At 46.6% G+C, this 25,532-nt stretch overlaps 1 protein-coding gene across 1 annotated transcript in view; it reads left to right on the top strand.

The window, feature by feature from the left end:
• Positions 1 to 471: 471 nt before the first annotated feature.
• The window catches only part of IFNAR2 (interferon alpha and beta receptor subunit 2), an 84,160-nt gene continuing 59,099 nt past the window's right edge, over positions 472 to 25,532 (top strand). The window contains exon 1 of the mRNA XM_049857933.1: positions 472 to 598. The gene's annotated coding sequence lies outside the window, so the exon portion shown is untranslated. The remainder of the gene's footprint in view (positions 599 to 25,532) is intronic.

The following is a 25,532-nucleotide window of genomic DNA, read 5'->3' as shown; positions in this document are numbered from 1 at the left end:
TGTACACGCGGAAACGGGGGAAGAAGTATGGCGTACATGCGGAAACAAGGGAAGAAGTGTGGCTAAATGCAGAAAACAGGAATTATGCAGGCTGAGGTGACAAATCCCAGCTGTGTTATTCCAAGACAGCCCGAGGGGGAGACTGGCTAAGAAGCAACAGAGCAGAGCCAGTGAACTTTAGCTGAGGGGTGGATCAGACACAGTACTGGGCTGTCCCTTCAGGGAAGAAGAAGTTAAGATGTGACATCTAAACCACAAGGCAGAAGCCAGAAAAAGAAAAAAAAATAAAATATTGTGTAAGCAAGAAATTTCTCAAGGTTAAGCATCTTAGCAACTCAGTGGGAATTACGTTATTCAGGGTTGAGGGGTCACAAAGTTGGAGCTTGTCCAATGTTGAGACTGAAATGCTGGATGGTTGTTATCTGGCTTTTGCACGTGACCAGAGTTGGCAATGTCAGTTCCGTGGGTGGCTCAGGAGATAATGCTGAGAAGGAGGAACAGAAGGGAGTTCGCTTGGCAACCACCATCCCTGAAAGGATTGTCGGTGAACCCTCACAGCAGCAGCTGAGGCTGAGCAAGCAAATCCTGACCAGAACCGGTAAGACCTTTCTCCAGCTCCAATGGCAGGATGATGGCGGGTGAACGATCCATTGCCACTTGTCCGTAATGTCCAGGTTCCTAACCCTCCGAGCCCCCTCCCTCCCTTGTCTGAGTTACCCAGCACTGCTGTAACAGAAATACCACAAGCGGGTAAGCTTTAACAAACACAAATTTATTTTCGCTCAGTCTAGGAGGCTAGAAGTCCAAATTCAGGGAGCTGGCTCTAGGGGAAGCCCCTCTCCGGGGGCTCGGGGGGAGTCCTTGTCTCAGACTCTCTAGCCGGCCACTCTTGGGGCCCCTGGGCTTTGAGACGGTCGGCCTCCTTCGTCTTCAGCGACTGTTGGTCTGCCCCCTGTGTCTTTCTTCTGTGCCTTTTCTGCTTCCTTTATATCTCAAAAGTGATTGGTCTAAGACACCCTACACTGATAGGACCTCATTAACATAACAAAGAAAACCCTGTTCCCAAATGGGATTATATTCACAGGTACAGAGGTTAGGATTCCAATACATATTATTTTGGGGGGCACAGTTCAACCCATAACACCTTCTTTCCACCCCATCCTCAATTAACCATGCCTCCTCCTTTGCAATTTCTAATCTGCAGGAGGCTGGGACACAGAAAATGAAAGCCATTATCACTGCGGGTAAAATAAGGGTTAATGAGCCAGGAAGGGGCACTTCGGGTTGCTTCAGCAGCATCAGGACTGTGGTCCCCCGTGCTCTCTGGGGCTGTTTTCTTTTGCTCCTGGTGGGGTCTGGAGGTCTGGCGTTGCTCCAGAGAGTGGGAGTATGCAGCACCTTTGAGAGTTGCAGACAGGGTCCCCAGAAGTGGGTGCCGAATGGGTGTCACAGTGACAGCTGGATTCAGCCAGAGTAAGAAGGTTCCCAGGGAGAAGTCCCCCGTATCTTTGAAAAGAGATCCACTCAACACACACATTACGTGCCACACACTGGGCATAGAGTGATGGCCGCAACAGACCAAGACCCTGGGCAATTCTAAAAAAAAAACAAAACCACTTCCACCAAGTTGATTACGACTCAGAGTGACCCTATAGGACAGAATAGAACTTCCCCACAGGGTTTCCATGGAGCAGCTGGTGGATTCAAACTGCCAACCTTTTGCTTAACAGCTCAAAGCTTAACCGCTGTGTGCCCAGGGCTCCAACTCTAGTGGATTGTAAACCAGTAAGGCATTTGGTTGTGTGCAGAGGAGTGAGGGTTTATGCAGGGGGTGGGAGGGGTGAAGTCAGGCAAATCCTCTGCCCTGCAGGAACAGACAGACAGTGGTTCTCCCTGCACAGAGCTACCAGTACAGGGCATGATGAGGACAGTAATTTGTGAGGAGCAGACCCTGACTGCGCCAAGGTTTTAACTCAGGATTTGAGTATGTGAACCAGGCCTCAGCACCCTCCAGCCCACCAGGCCCTAGTGAGAATCAGGAAAAGGACTCTGACCAGTCCCTGGAGAAGGACATCATGCTTGGTGGAGGGTCAACAAAAGAGAGGCAGACCCTCAGGGAGATGGATTAACACAGTACGGCAACAATGGGTTCAAACATAGCAACAATCATAAGGATGGCGCAAGACCGGACAATGTTTTGTTCTGTTGTACATAGGGTCACTGTGAGTCAAAACCGACTCGTGGGCACCTAACAACATATCGTCTGTGCAGGTGCAGCCAGATATGGGCCTGGCAAGCAGAGAGCTGTGGGGGGGAACTGAAGAAACCCGACAGCTCCTGCTGGATTTCAGCCCCCACCCCCACCCCCACCCCCACCCACCCCTGCTCCTGATGCCCTTTGCTGTTCTGCCTTCCGGAAACGGTCCCCCACACCACTACCCCCCCTTCCTGTCTCACCTTAAAGGTGATTGTGCTCATTTCCCATGACTGCTGTAAGGGTCACAACAAACCGGGGGCTTAGAAGGAGAGAAATGCATTCTGTCTCAGCTCTGCAGGCTAGAAGTCAAGGTGTCCCAGGGCCATGCCCCGCTGAAGGCTCTAGGGGAAGATCCGTTCCCTGCCTTTCTTGTAGCTTCTGGCGTTACCGGCAACCTCTGGCGTGCCTTGGCGTGTAGACGCATCCCTGCAGTCTCTGTCTCCACCGCCGCGTGGCGGTCTCCCTACGTGTCTCTGTGTTTGTATCTCTTCTCTTCTCATAAAGACACCGATCATATGGGATTTAGGACCCACACTAATCCGGGATGGACTCCTCCTAACTTGGTTACGTCTGCAGAGACCTTAGAGGCAGTCCCGGATTAGGAACGCTGATTTAGGTACCACCCATAGTAAGCCTATCCAGGAGAAACTGTCTAGTGTTCGGCCGGGCTCCCACCAGGGCAGCGCTTCTCCTGCGCGCTCAGGCACCTCATCGGGGCTTTGGGCAGTGGGGCCTTGGGCAGCTGGTGCGCCCCTGCCACGTGGTGCGCCCAGCCGCGGCCCCAGCAGCCAGCGGAGCACAGGCACCCGGCTCCCTGGGAGCTCGGAAAGGCCGCCCACCGCCCGCGTACCCCAAGCACCTCCGCTTCGTGGGCCTGCAGGCGGTGGCAGCCGGCAGCTGGGACGAGGGTGCCCGCTGTACGTGTTGAGTACAAGGGGTCAGTGCACCGCGCTGGGCACGGCCTGCCTCTCCTGTGCCGCCTTACCCAGCTCCGCCCCACCGCATCCCGCTGGGCTCTAGGTGCTGTGCAGCCGGGGTCCATCGAAGCACGTCTCTGAGCTTCTGATTCCCCTACCTTAGGCATGTGGGATTTCACTATTGCAGCGTCTTTGGTGGCTGGGGCGGGGCGGGGGGGGGCGGGGGCAGTCATGGATACCTGACCTCTCTACTTCCAAATGGTTTCCGGGGGTCCGTGGAGAACTTGGCTTTCCCTGAGCGTCCTCTCCCCAACCCTTAGGCACCTGGCTGGCTCTTTAGCACACCCTGGTTGGCAGTTGCTCCCTTGCACCCCGAGGCAGGGGGCCTCACAGTTGGTGCGTGGGGTTCACAGATGTGGTGAGAAGGTGAGGGGAGAATGATCTGTTTGGCCCCAGCACCATCCCACGCACGCCCCCAACCCTCCCTGCCTCTGCTGAGGAGAGTTCAAATCCCAGCCGAAATGTGCCCAGTGGTACAACACAGATTTTTTAGTTCACAGTCTACAATAAAATATCTAATTGGTCTCCAAGATTTTACAGAACAGAATCTTCTGGGTGTTTACGATAATGTTCGCCCTGTAGGTATCTCTTCAGCCGTGGAGAAGGGACACACAACAGCAAACAGGCTTTGCAACATTCATCAAAACCTACTGTCATTATTACTGTTATTATGTTAAAGTTGTTTCAGTGTATCTGGAAGCGTTTCTTTAATGTTTTTATGCATAGAAAGGTACACTAGATACTACACACTAAGACAAACGTTTGACTAACTGGTGTTAGACACGAAGTGTACTTAACTGTTCTGTCTTTTGTACAAATACAACTTAAAGGCGGATTTAAGAACGGAACTCCTTCCTAACCTGGGGACTGCCTGTATTTCCAAATAAGGTCTTCAATGTATCTTTTGGGAGACATAATTTGACCGGTAACACTGACCACCTTGGGTGAGCTTTCCCAGCCCCTCACACCTGGAGATGGGTCCATTTTCCACTCTCAGATTGCCCCATCACCCCTGGCTTCTCCCTAATTACACTCATCACAATTACAATCACTTGTGAAGATGTCACTCCCCCACGAGGGTCTAACATCAGAGAAGCAGAGTCTACCTCCCTCGTGTTCATGTTGTACCCCCGTATGTCCCGTGCACATGGAAACCAAACACGTTACTGTCGAGTCGATTCCGACTCATAGCGACCCTGTAGGACAGAATAGAACTGCACCATAGGGTTTCCAGGGAGCGGCTGGTGAATTCCAACAGCTGTCCTTTCTGTTTGTAACCCAGCTCTTAACCATGGCGCCACCAGTGCACATGGAAGGCACTTCATGAATGTTTCTTGAATGCATTGGGAGTAAGTGGAAGCTGCCTTATCCCTCCAAGAGGAATGGAGTGGCTACACTCTTTCCCCTCCGGCCAGCCTAGATGCCCCAGAACAGTCCCTATTATCAGACTAAGAAGCCCTGGTGGCACAGTGGTTAAAGCATTTGACTACTAACAGAAATGTCAATGGTTCAAAACCACCAATGGCTCCGCAGGAGAAAGATGTGGCAGTCTGCTTCTGCGGAGATTTTCAAAACAATTTTTTTTTTTTTTTTACATTTTTAGATTTACAGCCTTGGAAATCCTGTGCGGCTGCAATGAGTCAGAATCAGTTTGATGGCAGTGGGTTTGGGTATTTTATTACTATCAGACAGAAATCACTGGGTGATGCAAACTGCGTGCTCAGCTGCTAACCGAAATGTTGAAGGTTAGCATACTCAGAGGCACCTCGAAAGAAAGGCCTGGCGACCTTCTTCCAAAAGGTCAGCCATTGAAAACCCTCCAGAGCACAGTTCTACTCCGACACATGTGGGGTCACCGTGAGTCAGAGTCAACTCAATGGCAGCTGATTGGTTGTATTATAATTATTAAAGGACTGGGTATGGACACTGAGGTTGGAAGGCCAAGCTTTTCTGTGCTTTAGCCCTTACTTCTCTCATTTGTGTCCAGAAAAGGGTGTTCTGTACACTTCACAAAAGTGTGCCGTCATTGTCCCCAGACTGCACAGTACAAGGAGAAATCTTGTTTTACGAAAGCAATTTAGAAGAGTCGAGCAACTACCCACATTTGGAGCCCAGGACTGCCTGTGCTTTCATTTCCTGGTGTCCAGTCACCATCCACTTCCTCAAACAATGTTTATAGGGCTCCTACTATGTGTCAAGCATTATTCTAAGGGCTGATTTTTTTTTTTTTTTCTTTTTGAACTAAGAAGCACTTTCCTGTCTATGTCTGTAAGAGTGGGCTTCGGGAATGGCTTCAGTTCTGGGTTAATGGTGTGTCTGGGAGCCATGGCTTTGGGGGTTCCTTCAGTCTCTGTCAGACATTTAAGTCTGGTCTTCTTAAGTGAATTTGAGTTCTGTTCTACATATTTCTCCTGCTCTTTTTTGTTCCCTGTCAGGGCGGTCATTAGTGGTAGTAGGGGCTGATTTTTGCCTCCTGGCCATAGCTTCTTGGAACACACTGTGGATTGCTACTGCTTCAAAGCTGTAACACAAGGCTGAAAAAAGACGGTACAAAGCAGGCTTCTAACTGGAACAAACCCCTGCTGAGAATTTACATTTATAAAAAGGTCCCTGCTGAGAATTTGCATTTCTGCCCCCCCCCCCATATACTGAATCAGAACCTACATTTTAACAAGGTGCCCAGGTGATTCTTATGCATAACTTCCTGGGAACTTGGTAGAAATACAAATTCTCAGGAGGGGTTCAAACCAGAAGAACCGGTTCAAAGCCCTGGAATTTTAACATACTTAAAAAAAAAAAAAGAGTTTTTTTTTCTTTTTTTTGCTGTAATGCACTAAATACAGACTTGTCTTACGCACAGCCTTGACAACACAAGGCAACCAGACAGGAGAGAGTGAGATGATAGCATTAACCCATCTTACAAGGAATGTGTGTTCAACAAAAGTATTTGCTTGGAGCAACCCAGTAAGGTAAAGATTTGTAGTTTTATTTTTTTAAAAAAAAAGACATTAGAAAACTATTTTTGTTTGATTACAGGCCAGCTGATCTTTAGCTGTGTGCCGAGGTATAGTTGTACCCTCCACATTAGTTGCTCTTTCCCTGACTGGGACATGCACTGTCCCGAACACCCTACCCACTCTCACTTCTACCCACACTTTGTCCTCCCCACCCTGCCCCGGCCACTCAGCCCCTACCCCAGAACCCTCCCCACCACCTCCTCACGGTCCAGCCTCCAAAGTGTTAATGCTTGACCCAGTAGGAAGCCCCACCAGTTGCTAAATATTTTTAAATATCAACCTTGATTATAGATGAAAAAAAAAAAAAAAAGCTTCCATTGAGTCAACTCCAACTCAGGGAGATCCACGTGTGTCAGAGTAGAACTTTGATCCATAGGGTTTTCAATGGCTGATTTTTCTGAAGTAGACTGCCAGGCTTTTCTTCTGAGGTACCTCTGGGTGGACTCACCTTTTGGTTAGAAGCCAAGCACGTTAACTGTTTGCAACACCCAGAGAATCCTGATTACAGGTGAAGAACTCTACAAAGAAAAATCTAAGTGCTTCGTTCTTAATTCTCTACTGTCCAAACATGAAGTTCATGAGTTTCAGGGTGGTCCTGGTAGTGCAGTGGTTAAGAGCTAGGCTGCTAACCAAAAGGTCAGCAGTTCGCACCCAGCAGCCGCTCCATGGGAGAAAGATGTGGCAGTCTGCTTCTGTAAAGATTACATCCTTGGAAACCTATGGGGCAGTTCTACTCTGACACCACAGGTAAGTCAGCTCTGAATCGGAATCGACGGAAATGAGTTTATTTGGCTTTTGTCACAATGCCCAGCAGAGGGAGCCATTCCCCAGCAGAAAAGAAGCTGCAGACGCTAATAAGGTAAAAAAAAAAAGGTACTTTCAATTTTGTATCCTTTAAAAGTACTTTTTTTTTTTTTTTTTTAGTTGTGCTTTAGGTGAAAGTTTACAGTTCAGGTTAATTTCTCATTAAAAAATTTATACACATATTGTTTGTGACATTGGCTACAATCCCCACAATGTGACAGCATACTCCCCCTTTCCACCCCGGGTTCCCTGTGTCTACTGGACCAGTTCCTGTCCCTCCCTGCCTTCTCATCCTGCTTTTGAACAGGAGCTGCCCATTTGGTCTCTTATATTTGATTGAACTAAGAAGCATGTTCCTCACGTGTACTTTTTTTTTCTTTTCATTTGTTTTATAGGCTTGTCTAATCTTTGCCTGAAACCATTCCCAAAGCCCGTTTCTCAATACATACTTTTTTTATTCTTTTTAAAAATTATACAGCCTGTATTGTTTTTAATGCTACTCTGACAACCCAATATTTAAAAGATCTCTGTCCCACCGCCATATCAGCGCTCATCAATGGTGTACTCAGATGGGTAGTAAGCCCAGTTCCAGGCACCGCTAGGATAAGTCCCGCGAGTTCACACACCTCAAGACACGGAAGTCTCTGAGGTCAGGAACAGCAGAAGCCTGTGTCAGGTTTCGGAGGCACGAAACGAGGATATGCAAACAATAAAGCCAAGTGAGTAAGGGCATCCCAGAGCTCTCAGCCCAGCCTCATCGCCTCCCTTCTGATTTGTCCCTTCCACCCCAACGTCACACACCCCGGGGGGAGGGGCAGTTCTGCTAGCTGGAGCCGCCCTGCTGGGCCGGGTGTGCCTCATCAATCCCAGAGTTAGACAGCAGCAGTCTGCCTGCAGAGGGTGGTGCAGTGTAGTGCCCTCAGACTCCCCGGGCCAATGGGGCCAAGCCCAATGTGTCCCAACTTAGAGCATTGCCACTGGGACAAGGTCAGTTATCTAGGTTTTTCTGGGGAGGGAGGGTCACGCTAACTGATCCCTGGACCAGCTATCCGTAACTACAGTCTTAAAATGTGGTCTGTTGTTGTTATCTGCCATTGAGTGGCCCCTGACTTGTGGCGAACCCATGTGCAATGGAAGGTAACACTGCCTGGTCCTGAGCAATCCCCATGATCAGTTGGGGACCAGACAGTTGTGATCCGCAGGGTTTTCATTGGCTGATTTTCGGAAGTAGATAGCCAGACCTTTCTTCCTAGTCCATCTTAGCTTGGAAGCTCCACTGAGCCTGTTCAGCATCGTGGCAACCCTCAAGCCTCCACTGACAGATGGACGGGGGGTGGCTGTATATTAGGTCCAGAGAGTTTCCTTAAGGATAAACGAATACCCTTAAACAGTCATCAGCTATCTTATTTTATAACCAGTTATTGCAAATAAAGATCACTCGAAAAGTACTGTATTACTTCTTTAGGCAATCATGTATCAGAGATTTTATGCAAAATATACCACTACTATCACCAGTACGGTAGATGTGACCAGGAAAGAACACTTCTTTGCTTAAAGTAGGATTCAATGTACACTGGCATTACAAAGAGATTATTCTAACTACTAGGTATGCCAGGATTTAAAAACAAAAACAAAGTAAACCCATTGTTACCCTCCAAAGAGCAATTTTACATTAGAGCTTATATAGACTCTTACAAGGGTTACAAGTGTCTTTGTAGTCTCCTGCCAGATATTTCTTTACATGTCTGATACCTGGGCTCCAACTTTCCTGTGGGGTTTGGATGCCACAGGTAGTCCTGACAGAACAAAAGGTTATTTGCATCAGTTTAAAACAAAGAACAAAGTCATTAACATTTGATCAAAACAAAGGCATTAACAGAGGTATGTGAAGGAGGCAGGCAGAGGAAGAACAACTTATAGGTTTATCATGGCCTTAGTTATTTATTATTATTTTTTAGTTATGTTAAGCTCTCAGTAGCCCATTTTGAAAAAGGAGAAAACATGCTGGGTGGTATTGGGGTCACACCATTGTCTTCAAGTCATTCCGACTCAGAGCAGCACTAGAGGACAGAGAACTGCCCCATAGGGTTTCCAAGCAGTGCCTGGTGGATTCAAACTGCCGCCAACCTTTGGGTTAGCAGCCAAGCTCTTAGGCATGTGCCACCAGGGCCCCGTCAGGACTTGGTTGTTGTTGTTAGGTGCCGTTGAGTCGGTTCCGACTCATAACGACCCTGTGTACAACAGAACGAAACGCTGTCAGGACTTTCCCAGTGCCCAGCACCCAGTGCCCTTGAGTCGATTCTGACTCATAGCGACCCTATAGGATGGAGTAGAACTGCCCCATGACTTTAGAGGTATGCAATTTAAAAAAAAAAAAAATTTTATAATTTAATTTTTCAAAGAGACTGAAGCTGGAGTCTGGGATCAGAGGCACGCAGGGTTTTCCACATCCTCTCCGGGCTGTGGGGTGGGGGCAGTTCTAATCAGGGGCCTACCTATGGAAAATAGTGGCCTACGGCAATTAATTTTAAATTGCTGAATGATCTCTCACAACTGGCGACGGGAACTGTGATGGCCTGTAGAAACTACTCCTTGGCGCCTCCTCAGGTGGCACCCAGGCATGACCCCTACCTGACACACCTTAGCCTAGCGAAATAAAGAGGGGTGTTGTTAGCTATGAGTCGGAGTCGACTCGATGGCACTGGGTTTGGTTTTTGGTTGTTGTTAGCTAGAGCCCTGGTGGCACAGTGGTTAAGAGCTCAGCTGCTAACCAAAAAGTCAGCAGTTAGAATCCACTAGCGATTCCTCAGAGACCTTATGGGGCAGTTCTGCTCTGCCCTATGGGTTCGCTAGGAGTCAGAATCCACTCGACCGCAGTCGGTTTTTTGGCTTGTTTTAGCTGCCATCGAGTCGGCTCCAACTTAGGGCTACCTTATGTATGACAGAAGGAAACGTTGCCTGGTCCTATACCACCTTCGTGATTGTTGGTATGTGTGAGTCCATTGTTGTGACTATTGAGTCAGTCATCTCACTGAGGGTTTCCCTTGTTTTTGCTGACCCTCTACTTTACCAAACATGATGTCCTTTTCTATCGGTTGGTCTTTCCCGATGATGTGTCCAGTAGCCTCAGGGTAAAGCCACCTCTGGCTGCAACCCAGTATCTTACACACACTCACACACAGAGCATGCATATACCACATACCCGCACATACACACACACCATACTTACCACACACATGACATACTCACCACAGCACATCACATACACCACAACCACACACCCCACCTACACATACCACACAGACCCCACACCTCAACCACACACTGTCCACACAACACACTCACACACACCATGTCTTCAATACACACACACCTGAAACAGGTCAATACTTACCGCATGCTGTGTGCTCTACTATTTTCTACTGACTCTATTATTTCACTTTTTCTAATGCTGAGACGCACTAAATTAATTTCATGATGCACTAAGAGATCCCGCCTGCAGTTTGGAAACACTGACTGGGATGGAGGGAGAGGACACCAGGGGCCACTGTGGGATGGAGCGATGGCCCTGTGGTCACAAATGGGAGAGGTGGCCCTGCAGGTGGCCCTGAGGCCGGCAGCAGAGGTTCTTCCATTGCAGGAGCTTGGCTCATTTTACCCGGAAGAATAACTTCACCTTTGTTTTGTTTTATTTTAAATGCCCCCCTCCCCCTCCCATTTCACAATGGCCTGTGGGTTTCCTTTATCTCTGTCCAAATCAACGTTTTTCTAAACTGCAGCCTGAGGTCTCTTAGAGGGTTGGGAAATCAAGTTAGTGAATCTCAGACAACATTAAAAAAGAAGAAATGAGGTGGGATGGGATGGGGTAAAATAGAATAGAAAAGAAGAGAAGGGAGGGGAGGGGAGGGGAGAGGTGGGGAGGAGAGAGGAACAGAGAGCAGAGGAGGGAAGAGACAGAAAAGAGCAGTGCACATAGCAAGGATTTAAAAAAAGACAAAAAGTTGCTGAGAGTCAATTCCAACTCCTAGCAACCCTATAGGACAGAGTAGAACCACCCATACATAGGGTTTCCAAGGAACGCCTGGTGGATTCGAACTGCCAGTCTTTGGTTAGTAGCCAAGCTCTTAACTACAGCACCACCAGGGCTCCATAGTAAGGATAAGTATTGATTTGTGTGTGTGTGTATGTATGTGTGGGTGGGTGGGTGTGCCGGGTTGTAACTTCTCTTCAACTGTCAAAGGAGCTATTAAATAGATGAAACTGAATACAGAGCAGAGAGATCAATCATGCCCTATGATTCAGACACAGAAGTACAGATTTGAGCAACCTAGAAACTACAGGCTTCACCGTGCTTAAAAGTGAAGAAAACATCCGAAGTCCATAGCCCATGACTGAATTTGCCAAGTGACTCAGGGAGCTCTGAGTAGTTTGTTCACCTCGACTAACTTTTTTTCTGGTTAATATTCAATCCAGCTAATCCTTCCTACTGTGTCAAGCAGGCCTGTCTGCTCACTGAGTAACTAGGGCCTGCAGAAGTGAGGCGACTCATCCTTATGAGTGTCCCCTCAGACACCCTCAGGCCAACAGCTTTCTTTTCCTCAAGTATGTCTATGCCAGCACTGTGACCACTGCTCAAAACCCGTGGGAGTTTCCCTGACGCATTGTGGAGTTTCCCCCCAAGCAACAACTCAGTCCTTCAACTGTGCATCAGAAATCATCTGAGCAATGGCAGCATTGCGGAAATAACCAATATTAGTTGGGCTTCTTAACAAACAAAAATTTTTATGAACAAAAAATGAGATCCAAAAAAACCAAACCTTTTCCCGTTGAGGCGATTCCAACTCATAACGACCCTATAGGATGGAGAAGAACTGCCCCATAGGGTTTCCAAGGCTGTGATCTTTACAGAAGCAGACTGCCACATTTTTGCTTCCAAGTAGCAGCTGCTGGGTTCAAACTGCCAGTCTTTCAGTTAACCACTGCGCCACCACGGCTCCTTAAAAATTAAGACAAGTGGTCTTAATTCAATGATTTTTCTGATTTGTATATTTTACAAGAAGATTTTTACTAAATTATGAAGATCAAATTATACTTAAATATATTTTTATTGAATTGCCTTTGTTAGAAAGAATTACAATTTTTTAAACGGTACTGTCCTGGGAAATCTAGAATGTGCAGTCACCACATAGGAATACATTTATATCCACACTCACAGATATCTAAACAGAACCACCCCGGCTGTCTTCATCGTCCTGTTCTCAATTCACTCCAACCCACTTGCACCCCTCCCCCACACTTCACTGAAACTGCCATTGCTGTGACCTGCAATGATCTCCAGGCTGTAAAATGCAATGGACGCATTTTGGTCCTCTGGTAGCACAGTGGTTAAGAGCTACGACTGCTAACCAAAAGGTCAGCAGCAGTTTGAATCCACCAGCCGCTCCTTGGAAACCCTACGGGACAGTTTTACTCTCTCCTATAGGGTTGCTGAGTCAGAATCCACTCAACAGCAATGGGTTTTCAAAGAGTACTTGACCATAGCCATGTAGGATTTTAATCTTAGAAATTAATAGAGAGATACTCAGGTTTGTTATGAATAAATTTGCTTGGTTAATTACAAGCTAGTTATGGCAAGGCATGCAGGTGAGACCTCAGGACATTCATTTAGAACTGGAGAGTCAGAATTAACAATTACAATGTTTGTTCAGTGGTTAGAGTCCAAATCTTTAGACTTCAGTCTTCTTAATTTGGATGAATAGTCTCACGAGTAAAGTTCAACCATAGCTCGAATCAGCAGAGGTCCCTCCTAGTTAGGGTTCAAGTTCAGCAGCAGGAGACCAAATCTCAGTCCAGAGCCTCAGTCTGGACTCTTTGGAGAAGTCAGACACTACTGGGAGGTCCTATCTCTGCCTTCTCTCAGTGAGTGAGCAGAAATTCAGGATTTATATGTGAATGTAAGTCCACCAGAACCAGAATATGACCTTTGGTATATTCCACGTGAATTTGGAAACCATCTCAAGAATAGATTTGATGCATTGAACACTAATGACCAAAGACCAGAGGAGTTGTGGGATAACATCAAGGACATCATAAATGAAGAAAGCAAAATGTCGTCAAAAAGACAGGAAAGAAATAAAAGACCAAAATGGATGTCAGAAGAGACTCTGAAACTTGCTCTTGAACATAGAATAGCTAAAGTGAATGGAAGAAATGATGAAGTAAAAGAGCTGAACATACGATTTCAAGAAGACAAAGCATTATGATGAAATATGCAAAGACCTGGAGATAGAAAACCAAAAGAGAAGAACATGCTTGGCATTTCTCAAGCTGAAAGAACACAAGGAAATATTCTAGCCCTGAGCTGCAATTTTGAAGGATTCTATGGACAAAATATTGAACAACGCAGGAAACATCAAAAGAAGGTGGAAGAAATACACAGGGTCACTGTACCAAAAAGAATTGGTCCACATTGAACCATTTCAGGAGGTAGCATGTGATCAAGAACCAACGCTACTGAAAGAAGAAGTCCAAGTTGTATTGAAGGCTCCAGGAATTGATGGAATACCAATTGAGATGTTTTCAACAAACAGACACAGTGCTGGAGGTGCTCATTTATCTATGCCAAGAAATTTGGAAGACGGCTACCTGGTCAGCTGACTAGAAGAGATCCATATTTGTGCCTATTCCAAAGAAAGGTGATCCAACAGAGTGCAGAAATTATTGAACAATATCATTAATATCACGCAAGTAAAATTTTGCTGAAGATCATTCAAAAATGGTTGCAGCAGTACATCAACGGGGAACTGCCAGAAACTCAAGCCAGATTCAGAAGAGGATGTGGCACAAGGGATATCATTGCTTATGTCAGATGGATCTTGCCTAAAAGCAAAGAATACCAGAAAGATGTTTACCTGTATTTTATTGACTATGCCAAGGCATTTGACTGTGAGGATCAAAACAAATTATAGATAACATTGAGAAGAATGGGAATTCCAGAACACTTAATTGTGCTCATGTGGAACATGTACATAGACAAAAAGGCAGTCATTTGAACAGAGCAAGGGGATACTACGTGGTTTAAAATCAGACAAGGTGTGCATCAGGGTTGTATCCTTTCACCATATTTATTCAATCTGTATGCTGAACAAATAATCCAAGAAGCTGGACTATATGAAGAAGATCAGGGCTTTAGGATTGGAGGAAGTCTCATTAACAATCTGCCATATGCAGATGACACAACCTTGCTTGCTGAAAGTGAAGAGGACTTGAAGTACTTACTGACAAAGATCAAAGACTACAGCCTTCAGTATGGATTGCACCTCAACATAAAGAAAAAGAAAATCCTCACAACTGGACCAATGAGCAACATCATGATAAACCGAGAAAGTATTGAAGTTGTCAAGGATTTCGTTTTACTTGGATCCACAATCAACACTCGTGGAAGCAGCAGTCAAGAAAATCAAATCTCCTTGCATTGGACAAATCTGCAGTGAAAGACCTCTTTAAAGCGCTGAAAAGCAAAGATGTCACCTTGAGGACTAATGTGAACCTGACCCAAGCTATGATATTTTCAATGGCTTCAAAGCTGAGCAAGGAATAAGGAAGACCAAAGAAGATTTGATACCTTTGAATTATGGTATTGGTGAAGAATATTGAATATACCATGGACTGCCAGAAGAACAAGCAAAGCTGTCTTGGAATAAGTACAGCCAGAACGCTCCCTGGAAGTGAGGATGGCAATCTTCATCTCATGTACTTTGGACATGTTATCATGAGGGATCAGCCCCTGGAGAAGGACATCATGTTTGGTAAAGTAGAGGGTCAGTGAAAAAGGAAAATCCTTAACTAGATGTATTGACACAATGGCTGCAACAATGGGCTCAAACAGCAACGATTGTAAGGATGCCACAGAACCAGGTGGTATTTCCTTCTGCTGTACATTGGGTCGCTATGAGTCAGAACCAACTTAATGGCACCTAACAACAACAACAACATGTGAATCCTTCACCTTGACCTCCCAGGATAAGGGCCAGTGCTATGTCTTCTCTCCAGGGTTAAAGATTAAGCAATGTCACACCTTTTCTTCAAGGTTGGAGATTCAGGAGGTTGTTTAGACTTACATCTCAAGGCTAGTTTATAAAGATTATCTTTTCTTTAACCACAGTATGAATGGGCAAGGTCAACTTAAAGGATTTTTTACCACATTCTACACATAATTCCATCTTTCCATATCTAAGTTCAGAAGTTTTCTACTTCTAAGCCACATCATAAGTAACTCATCCATTTGTGGCTTAAGATCATTACAGAAGCAACCTTAGAGTCATGTATGATTTAGCTTCTCTAGAGAACCCAGCCTGAGACACCCAGCCACCACCATCTTCACCTGGGCTCTGCAGTAGCTTCCTCATGGGTCTCTCTGCTTCCTTTCCTGCTTGCTTCTGTGCTCCTCTCCTTGTTGCAGAGTCATCTCCTAAAACAGCAACTCTGACCCTAGCACTCCCCTACTTAAATGCTCCAGTGGCTTCCCAATGCTTTTAGAATAAATCCCCAAGTCCTTAGCACTGCCCATGAGGAAGACCCTGTAAGATTTCTCCCCAGCATTGCTCATGTCCTTGCTTGTTCCACTCTGGGCTCATTGACCCCCTGCCAGCTCCTCAATGGCTCTACGTGCCTTCTCACCATGCAGCCTGGATGCCCTTTTCCGTCTGGAATGCTGTTACCCACCCCCACCCTCACATGGCTAATGCTTAACATTTCTCCAGTATCCCAGCACCCATTCAAATGCCACTTCTTCCAGGAAGCCTTCTCTGACTTCCTAGGCCGAGTTCCCCTTACATTCTCATAGCTCCTAGTCTGTCTCCTTTCTAGAAGTGATCAGATTACCACGAATTGTCTATCTGTAAAACTGTTTATTTAATATCTGTCTCACCGCTCTATAAGCTCCTTTGTGGGACAAGGAATGAGCTGGCCTCATTCACGGAAGGTTTTGTGGCACCCAACCAGTGCCTAGAAGTGGGCCCTCAGTAAACAGCTATTGAATGAATTTGGGTTTCAACTAGGTTGCTGAATTAGCAAAACCGCTGACTCCCCCAAGATAAACGCAGGAGAAATTATAGAGGGAAAATGGATAAAATTATAGGAAGCTCTGGGCTTATAGGGGGGCTGTTGTGAAGGGATGTGGGGCTTTGGCCAGGAGCAGGACTCAGTGGGCTGGCTGTGAAAAGGATAAAATAGAAAAGGAACTGTAGGCACCTGCTCTTGCTTCTCCCCTGCCAAGGCCACCTAGAACAAACAGTGCCTGTTCCAACCAAGGCAGACTCAGATCTCTGGTCCAGGTGTCCCCAGGAATAAAATCCAGGTGTCTCAGAAGTTCTGTGCTCATAAGGAGCTAAAAAAAAAAAAAAAAAAAAAAGGGTGGGGAAAAACACCTGCCAGGCAGCTGCTCAGCTTTCCCAGCACCTCCCCTTCCAACCCCCGAGGGCAGGAGAATTACAACCCAAGGTGTGTCTCCTCCAAAACAGCTTCTCCCTGGGGACAGAGGGCAAAAGGCTGCCCTGAGGAGTTGTTTTTCTGGGGGAGGAGTGATTGAGGATAGCACGCAGGTGCCTGGACCGATCCATCCCCACCCCACCTCCTTGGGGCTGAGGTACACGGGGTCCAAGTCTTCTTCCACAGATGTCAACCCACAGGGAGGCCAATAGCCCCACCCCCACCCACGAAAAATGAGCTAATAGACCATGACAGCAAGGCACTGGAGAAGCGTGGTCATCTCCAAAGAAAATCAAATACAGAGTATAAATTCCATCAGAAGCAGAAATGTTGAAACAGTCCAAGGATTTAAAATTGGCTTAACAGACTTATTAAGAAATAAGGGAAGAAATTAGCAATATGAAACTAATAATAAGAGCATACAAAGGAAACAAGTGTAATACAAATACAGTAGCTGAAGTAAAAAACACAGTTGATGGGAATTAAAAGCAGAACAAATACAACTTGGGGACAAATTTGTAACTTGGAAGATACAAAGGTTGGGCACACAAAGTTTGAAATTAAAAGTTTGGAAAAAGATACATCAGGCTAATACTAACCACAAGACAATTGGTATAGATACATTGTTATTGTCTTGTGCCGTTGAGTCCGACTCGTGGAGACCTTGTGTGTTACAGAGTAGAACTGCTCGCTAAGGTTTTCTTGCCTGTAATCTCTACAGAAGCCAATAGCCAGGGCTTCTCTTCAATGGTGCTATAGGGTGAGTACCAACTGCCACCCTTATAACAAAGTTTATTAAGAAAATGTTCTGCATCCCACTTTGGTGAGTTGGCATCAGGGGTCTTAAAAGCTTGTGAATGGCCATCTAATATACATCAATTGGTCCCATCCCACTTGGAGCAAAGGAAAATGAAGAAAACCAAAGATACAAGGAAAATATTAGCCCAACGGGAGCCCTGGTGGTAAAGTGGTTAAGAGTTCAGGCTGCTCATCAAAAGGGTCAGCAGTTCAAATCCCCCAGCTGCTCCTTGGAAACATTATGGGGCAGTTCTACTCTGTCCTATAGGACCACTATGATTCAGGGTTGACTCAATGGCACACAACAACAAAAACAAGGGACTAAAGTTCCACATAAACCAGAGACTCCACCAGACTGAGACCAGAAGAACTAGATGGTACCCAGCTACCACCAATGACCACCCTGACAGGGAACACAGCAAAGAATCTCAGACAGAGCAGAAGAAAAATGTGAAGCAGAACTCAAATTCACATAAAAAAGATGACTTAATGGTCTGAGAGACTGAAGGAACCCCCAAAACTATGACTCCCAGGCACTCTGTTGACCCAGAACTGAAACCATTCCCAAAGCCCACTCTTCAGACAAAGATTAGACAGGACTATAAGACAAAAAATACACACCTGAGGCATGTGCTTCTTAGTTCAATCAGATACACGAGACCACATGGGCAGCTCCTGTCTGGAGGCAGGATGAGAAGGCAGGAAGGGACAGGAACTGGCTGAATGGACACAGGGGACACAGGGTGGAAAGGGGGAGTGTGCTCTCACATTGTGGAGACTGCAACTAATGTCATAAAACAATAAGTGTATACATTTTTGTATGAGAAATTAACTTGAGCTGCAAACTTTAAAGCACAATAAAATGAAAAAGTAAATGGCCAGCCTTTTGATTGCCAGCCAAATGCACACCGTTGGTGCCACTGAGGGAGACTGTATATATTAATACCATGTAACTTTAGGCTAACCATACAGAATTTATTGTCTAAACCAGCATACCTTTCAGCGTAAAGAATATAATTAAGAATTACACCAGGACAAGAAAAACAAACCAGGACTGTCTTGGCAAATAAGGGTGTATGGCTGGTCACTATATATAAAATGGACTTTAAATTAAAAAAAAGTATCATTAAGAATAATGAGCTTTCTAAAAATGATAAAAGGTTCAAATCCTCAAGAATATTTGAAACAAAATTTGATAGAAATATAGCAAGAAATTGATAAATCCACCTTTATAACAGGAGACCCCAGCATCCCCCTCTCGATTCATGATGGATCAAGTAGACAGCCACTTTGAGGACTAAGATGCACCTGACCCAAGACATGGTGTTTTCAATCGCCTCATATGCATGCCAAAGGACAATGAATAAGGAAGACTGAAGAACTGATGCCTTTGAATGATGGGGTTGGTGAAGAATATTGAATATATCATGGGCTGCCAGAAGAACAAACAAATCTGTCTTAGGAAAAGTACCAGCCAGAAGGCTCCTTAGAAGTGAGGATAGCGAGACTTCATCTCTCATGGTTTGGACATGTTACCAGGAGGGACCAGTCCCTGGAGAAGGACATCATGCTTGGTAAAGTAGAGGGTCAACTACAAATAAGAAGACCCTCCACGAGATGGACTGACACAGTGGCTGCAACAAGGGGCTCAAGCACGACCAAAAAAAGAAAAATGAAGGACCAGGCAGTGTTTCCTTCTGTTGTACATGGGGTCGCTATGAGTCGGAACCAACTTGACGGCACCTAGCAATAACAACACAATCTTTACAAGAGCAGATCACCAGAACTTTTCTCCAGGAGAGCAGCTGGTGGGTTTGAACCATCAACTTTTCAGTGGGCAGTAGAATGCTTAACCTTTTACGCCACCAAGGCTCCTTCACTCAGGGTATAACAAGGCTGAAATCAAGGTGTCAGACAGCACTCCAATCTCTTCTGATGCTTGTGGTCCTCTTCCTAGCTCATTGGTTGTTGGCAGAATTCTGTTCCTAGCGGTCATAGAACTGAGGTCCTCACTTTCTTGCTTGCTGTCAGCCGGGACCATTCTTAGCTTCTAGGAGCTGCCTGCCATGTAGCCCTCTCCACAACATGATGGTTTTCTTCTGCAAGGCCAGCAGGGGGATCTTACTGCTGCTTTAAATTTCCCACTTTCCTGTTTCTGACCGCTAAATCAGGTGCCACCGAGTTGATGCCAACTCATGACAATGCCCTGTGCCAGAGCAGAGCTGTGCTCCACAGGGCTTTCAGAAGTACATCTCCAGGCCTTTCTTCCAAGGTGCCTCTAAATGGATTTGAAGGACCAACCTTTCAGTTAGTAGCCATTAAACATTTGCACTACCCAAGGACTCTGACCTCTAAACCTAGATTTAAAGGGCTCATGTGGTCAGGTCTGGCTCCTTTTCTTAAAGATCCATTGATTCAGGCCCTTAATCACATCTGCAAAATCCCATTACAGCAGCAATGAGATTAATGTTTGATAGGATAACAGGGAGAAAGTGTGTGTGCACCAGAGGCAGGAATCTTGGGGCATCTCAGAAGCCAGCCTTCTGCAATGGTCCGTCCACACAGTGGAATATCGGACAGCATTCAGACTGAGTAAATTATAGCCACCTGCAACGATGTGAATGAATCTTGGCAATTTAATATTGTGTGAAAAATTGTAGTCCCAAAATATTACATACAACATGATACTTTTTTGGAAATTAAAAACAAGAACAACAAAAGCACTTTTAAGGAATATATATAGAGATGCAATAAAATGATGTAAAAAAGAAAGCAAGGAGATGATGGTTGCCCAAGTTGGGGCCAGCAGGTGGTTGAGGTGCTGAAACGATACTATATGGTTAAAACCAAAACCCAAACCCGCTGCCTTCGAGTCAATTCTGACTCATAGAGACCCTATAGGACAGAGTAGAACTGCTCCATAGGGTTTCCAAGGAGCACCTGGTGGATTCAAACTGTCAGCCTTTTGCACGGAGGTCCAGCAGGTATTCAAGAGTCTTGAAGGTCTCAGGTTTCATAGTGAGAGGCTGTCGAAATTTCAGAATGTCTCGCATCCCTGGCCTGTGGTCATCAAATGCCAGTAGCACCCACCACCATCATGATAACCAAAACTGACCTCACAACTTTCCACAACACTCCTTGGGGTAAGACTGCCAATACTGAGAACCTCTGCTCTGCAGTTCACACTCCCAACCACTGGACTTCCACCTCTAGCCCCCCAGCCCTACCAGCCCAAATCTCTAAACACACATCTCCATAATTAAGCCAGAAACCCGTTATCCTGAACCCTCTCACTCTTCTGCCAAGTCACCTCCCACCCCAGAACCATTCATCATTAACCCTCTCCAAAGCTTCAGTGTTCACACTGCCCTTTATCCTTTTTGCTAACTTTACCATACAAACCCTCTTCTCTCCCCAGTTTCCAGATCCAATAAGCCCCAGAACCAAAGCCGTGGCTGTTGAGTCAATTCGGACTCATAAAGACCCAATAGGACAGAGTAGGATTGTCCCTTATGGTTTCTAAGGAGCGGCTGGTCGATTCAATAGGAAGACAGACCTTTATCCTCTCTGATCCAGCAACTGATCAGAAACAAAGGAATCCAATCTGAGCTCTGAATGCAAGAGAGGCTCCGTAAATATTGTTTGCAAACAAATGTGACTGTCACTTTCCCTGGCCACATCTGCCCAGGGGATAGACAGGAAGGGGTTAAGACAGCAACAAAAACGGTGCTGGAGACAGTCTTTGGCTCTGCTCTCTCAGCCAGAGAAATTACTGGGACTCCCGTCCAGTCCTCTCCTTGCCAGCATCACAGCTCCTCTGAGTCCCCAGGGTGGTTCAAAGAGCCTTGCAGCCTTCAAGATTTTTATTGTGCTCTCCACTCTGCCTTCGTCTTTGAGTTTCTTACCGCCTTTCCTCCAGAGTAAGCTAGCTGAGTTCTCCCTGGCTGAGGTTGGGGGACCTTTAAACGGTGCTGCACTTAAAGCTGCTGCTTCCCAATAATCCACTGGTCCAGGGATCAAACCCAGGCGCCACGATCAGCCCTTGCCAACCTCACAGGAGCTACATGTCTTCTTGGGCCACCACCACCACCGGTTGCCATCAAGTCGATTATGACTCCTGTGACCCCATGTGTGTCAGAGTAGAACCGGGCTCAGTACCGTCTTCAATGGCTGATTTTTCAGTAGATTGCCAGGACTTTCTTCCACAGCACATCTGGGTGGACTCAAACTTTCAACCTTTCAGTGAGCAGCTGAACATTTGCACCATCCAGGAACTCCCCTCTTGTGCTACTCCTCTAGGAAAATAGGGTCTCTCTAGAATCTATCCTCTATGCATATAGGCCTCCCAGGTGATCATGGGCCCCTGGGAGATCCCCGAGGTACATAAGAAAATGGTTGGCGAGGTTTGGGTGGTTTGTTGTTATTGTCTGTTTTAATTTCTGTAGTCACTCACTAGATGAGATTCAATTGTGTACATACGTAATTACCTCACTGTCACAGTATAGTCTCAGGAGACTTCAGGAACCAGGTAGTCCCTAAGCATATTCCACGTGAAAAACCTGACTCAGATTTCACTGCCACCTTTTCTTTCACTTTGAGCACTGGTTGCACCTGTTTTGCAAGCAAGGTTGTGGGGGAGGTCAGGGCTCCATCAGGCCATGGCAGCCCCAGGGACGCAGTTGCTTCCCCATAGTAAGGCCGGTGGGGTGAGGGGCTGGTAGATCCAAGCCCTAGGGGATGATGCTGGCTAAAAATGAGGGTGCACAAGGGAGGAAATGAGTAATTCTGAGGCTCAGTGTTGGGGAAAAAGGGTCATGTGGTTGTGTCTCAGTCTCTGAGCTGAGTTTAGGGATGATGGCAGAAGCCACCCTTCTCTATCACACAAGGCTGGGAGCCTGCCAAGTCTGCACACCTCAAATATTAGCAGGCAATGCAGCTGAACCAGAAGCAGCCACCCCTTCCTGCCCCACTTCCTCCCACCTGCCCGGGCCAGGGAGGGCAGCTGCAGAAAGAGAGAGGCTAAGAGTGGTTCATGGCATGGCTTGAGGTTTCACACTCAGAGACTCATCAGAGGAACCAGTCCCGAGCCTCCTTAAGCCTGCGAGTGTGAGGAAGTGAGCGTAGCTTATCATGGGCATACCCACTATTATGGATTGAATTGTGTCCCCCCAGAATATGGGTTGTAAATCCCTGGTGATCCAGCAGTTAAGTGCTCGGCTGCTAAATGGAAGGTTGGCAGTTCGAACCCATCAGCCCCTGCATGGGAGAAATATGTGGCAGTCTGCTTCCTTAAAGATTTCTACTGCCATCAAGTCAGACTCATAGCGACCCTATAGGACAAAGTAGAATTGCTCCATAGCGTTTCCAAAAAGCAGCAGGTGGATTTGAACTGCCAACCTTTTGGTTAGTAGTAGCTGAGCTCTTAACCACTGTGCCACCAGGGCTCCAGCCTTGGAAACCCTATGGGGCAGTTCTACCCTGTCCTATAGGGTGGCTGTAAGCCAGAATCAACTCAAAGGCAGCGTGTGTACCTGTGCATGTAATCCCATTTGGGAATAGGGTCTTCTTTGTTGTGCCAATGAGGCCATGTCAGTATAGGGTGTGCCTTAAACCAATCACTTTTGAGATTTAAAAGAGCAGAGAAGGCACAGAAGAAAGCAGACGTGGGGGAGACCCACACTACCTGAAGACAATGAGGCCGACCAGTCTCCAAGCCCAGGAACTCCAAGGGTGGTAAGCTGGAGAGGCTGAGACAAGGGCTTTCTCCCAGAGACGACAGAGAGAGACTTCCCCTAGAGCCGGTTCCCTGATTTCAGACTTCTAGCCTCCTAAGCAGAGCCCTAAATTGCGAGAGAATAAACCTCTGTTAAAGCCACCCACTTGTGGCCTTTCCGTTATAGCAGCACTACGTGACTAAGACGCTCGCCTAGAAGTGAAACCAGGACCTGCCAAGAGGAAACTAGAGCTGAATATTTGACCTCAGCAGTAACCCTCATCCTTGGGGTGCTCATGCCAGAGCGGGGACCAGACCCAGTTCTCCTGGCCCCTATCTTGGTGCTCTTTCCACTGAATGAGAGAATAGAAAGGTGTGGGGGCATGAATGTTATGGAGGGTTGGATCCTACCCACACCAGTATTCTTTCCCAGCCTGGAGAAGTGCCTTCACGAAGCCATCTTTCACTGTGAAGCCTTTGATAAATGAGGACTCCGCATCTAAAATGCCCTATTCCCACCAGCTTCCTTCACAGCCATCCCATACACTTCATCCTCAGCAGATGGCCTGCCACCCACGGCCTGCAAAGAGCAGAAGCTGACAGGCAGACCTCTCTTTCTTTCTGCCTCTAAATCTACCATCGCTCTCTGCCTTCCTTCCCCTGATATAAAGGACCCAAGGTCCCTGCTCCTATCTGACACCAGTCCCTCCATGTGCTCCTGGACACCCCCACCCCATACCATCTCAAGGACTTCACTCTTGCTTTTATCCCCTCTCCTCTCCATTATCAGTTTATCACTCTCTACGGGATCATTCTCAACAGACTATAAACATGCATGACAATCTTCCATCTTAAAAATATCCATCCTTCCTACAGATTGGGAGGAAATTTGGGGAAACCCTATATCCGATACGGGAGGTTACTGGCAGCCTCTGACTTGTAAAGCCCAGTGGTCACTGCCCTCATCTTGCTCAACTTCTCAGGCACGTTCAGCACAGTTAACTATTCCCCCTTGAAAAATTCTCTTGGCTTCTATGACATTCAATCTCTTGGTCCTCTCCCTTCTACACGGGCCATGCTTCTCAGCCCCTTGCCTAACTGCTCTGTTGAAGGTCCAAGCATTGGCGTGCTCCAGGGCCCAGTCTTCAGACCTCTTCTCCATCTACCCTTTAGGTGAACTCACACGTCTGACAGCTCCTGTTCCACCTCCATGCTGGGAACCATGTGCAAATTCACAACTCCACAAGTTGTATATCTTGCACCTTCTTTGTGTGTCTTCAGTATTTTTTTTTTTTTAAAGAATCATACACTTGCAGACAAGTTGAACTACAGCACAAAGAACTTTTTTTCGGAATCATTTCCTGGCACCTCATTGCCCCTGAATATTTAAGTGTTTATTTCCTGCAAAGCTATTCTCCTACATAACTACAATACAAGCATCAAAACCAGGGGATTAAGTTTGATATACTTCTACCATTTAATCCTCTGACTCGCTTCAAGTTTCACTAACAATAGACCTGGGCACTGGATGTGTTTATTGCTATTCTGGTGTTACCAAGCCTCTCAGAGGGCAGACTGGGGAGGGGGAATACATAAATACATCCACACACTCATTTATATTTCAGAGGGCAGAGCTAGGGAAGAAGTGTGTGTGTGTGTGCGCACGCGCGTGTGTGTGCACGTACATTTATCTCTAAGTTTATTTCTGTATCTCGATCTGTTGAAAATGCTTTATTCACATCCACACCTCCAATCAGTTCTGATCTAACACCACAGAGCTAGTTCTAGTTCCTCCCTTTGAATACTTATAACTTCTTTCTCCACTAAGGAGAAACCTAGCTCCCATTAGCCTTAATAGATTTACTGTTGGTTCGTGGCTCCTGTATTAACCAATCTCCCATCTCCACTGCCACCTCCTTTCCAGCATGGATGCCCTTCTCAACCCACATGGGCCCCAAGACCCCACAGCAGCCTACCCCCTTGAGAGCCCCTCCTCAGCCCTCTCAGGCTCTGACATCTCACAGCAGGCCACCCCCACGTGTGGATCCCCCCTCCTTGCCGTGGATCCTGCTCTCGCTCTACCTGGGCTCCGACATGCTCTAACATCCTACACCAAGCCATTCTCATGGGTAGGTGTCCATGATGCCCATGCCAGGTTGACCCCGTCCATGGATGCCCTCCTTGCCCTATGCAGGTTCTGATGCCTCCTTACAGGCTCATGGCTCACCACCCCTCCACTGGCATGAATGCCTACCTTCCTCTCCCCCGCCTAGTGGCTTAGGACTCTCTCACTGCCTCCTTGACACTCTGTCTGAGCACCAATAGGCATCTCAAGCTTTACACTACAAAACAGAATGCTTGTTTTCCATCCTCCATCCATACCTCTCTCTCGGTATTTCACACCTTGATTCATGACATGAACTTCCAGCCCCGTTGCCCATGAGTAGAAATCATTCACAATTCCACACTGGCCTCTT

Source organism: Elephas maximus, chromosome 18 (genome assembly GCF_024166365.1).
Source record: "Elephas maximus indicus isolate mEleMax1 chromosome 18, mEleMax1 primary haplotype, whole genome shotgun sequence".
Taxonomy (NCBI): domain Eukaryota; kingdom Metazoa; phylum Chordata; class Mammalia; order Proboscidea; family Elephantidae; genus Elephas; species Elephas maximus.
This window is presented reverse-complemented; position numbering and strand designations above follow the sequence as displayed.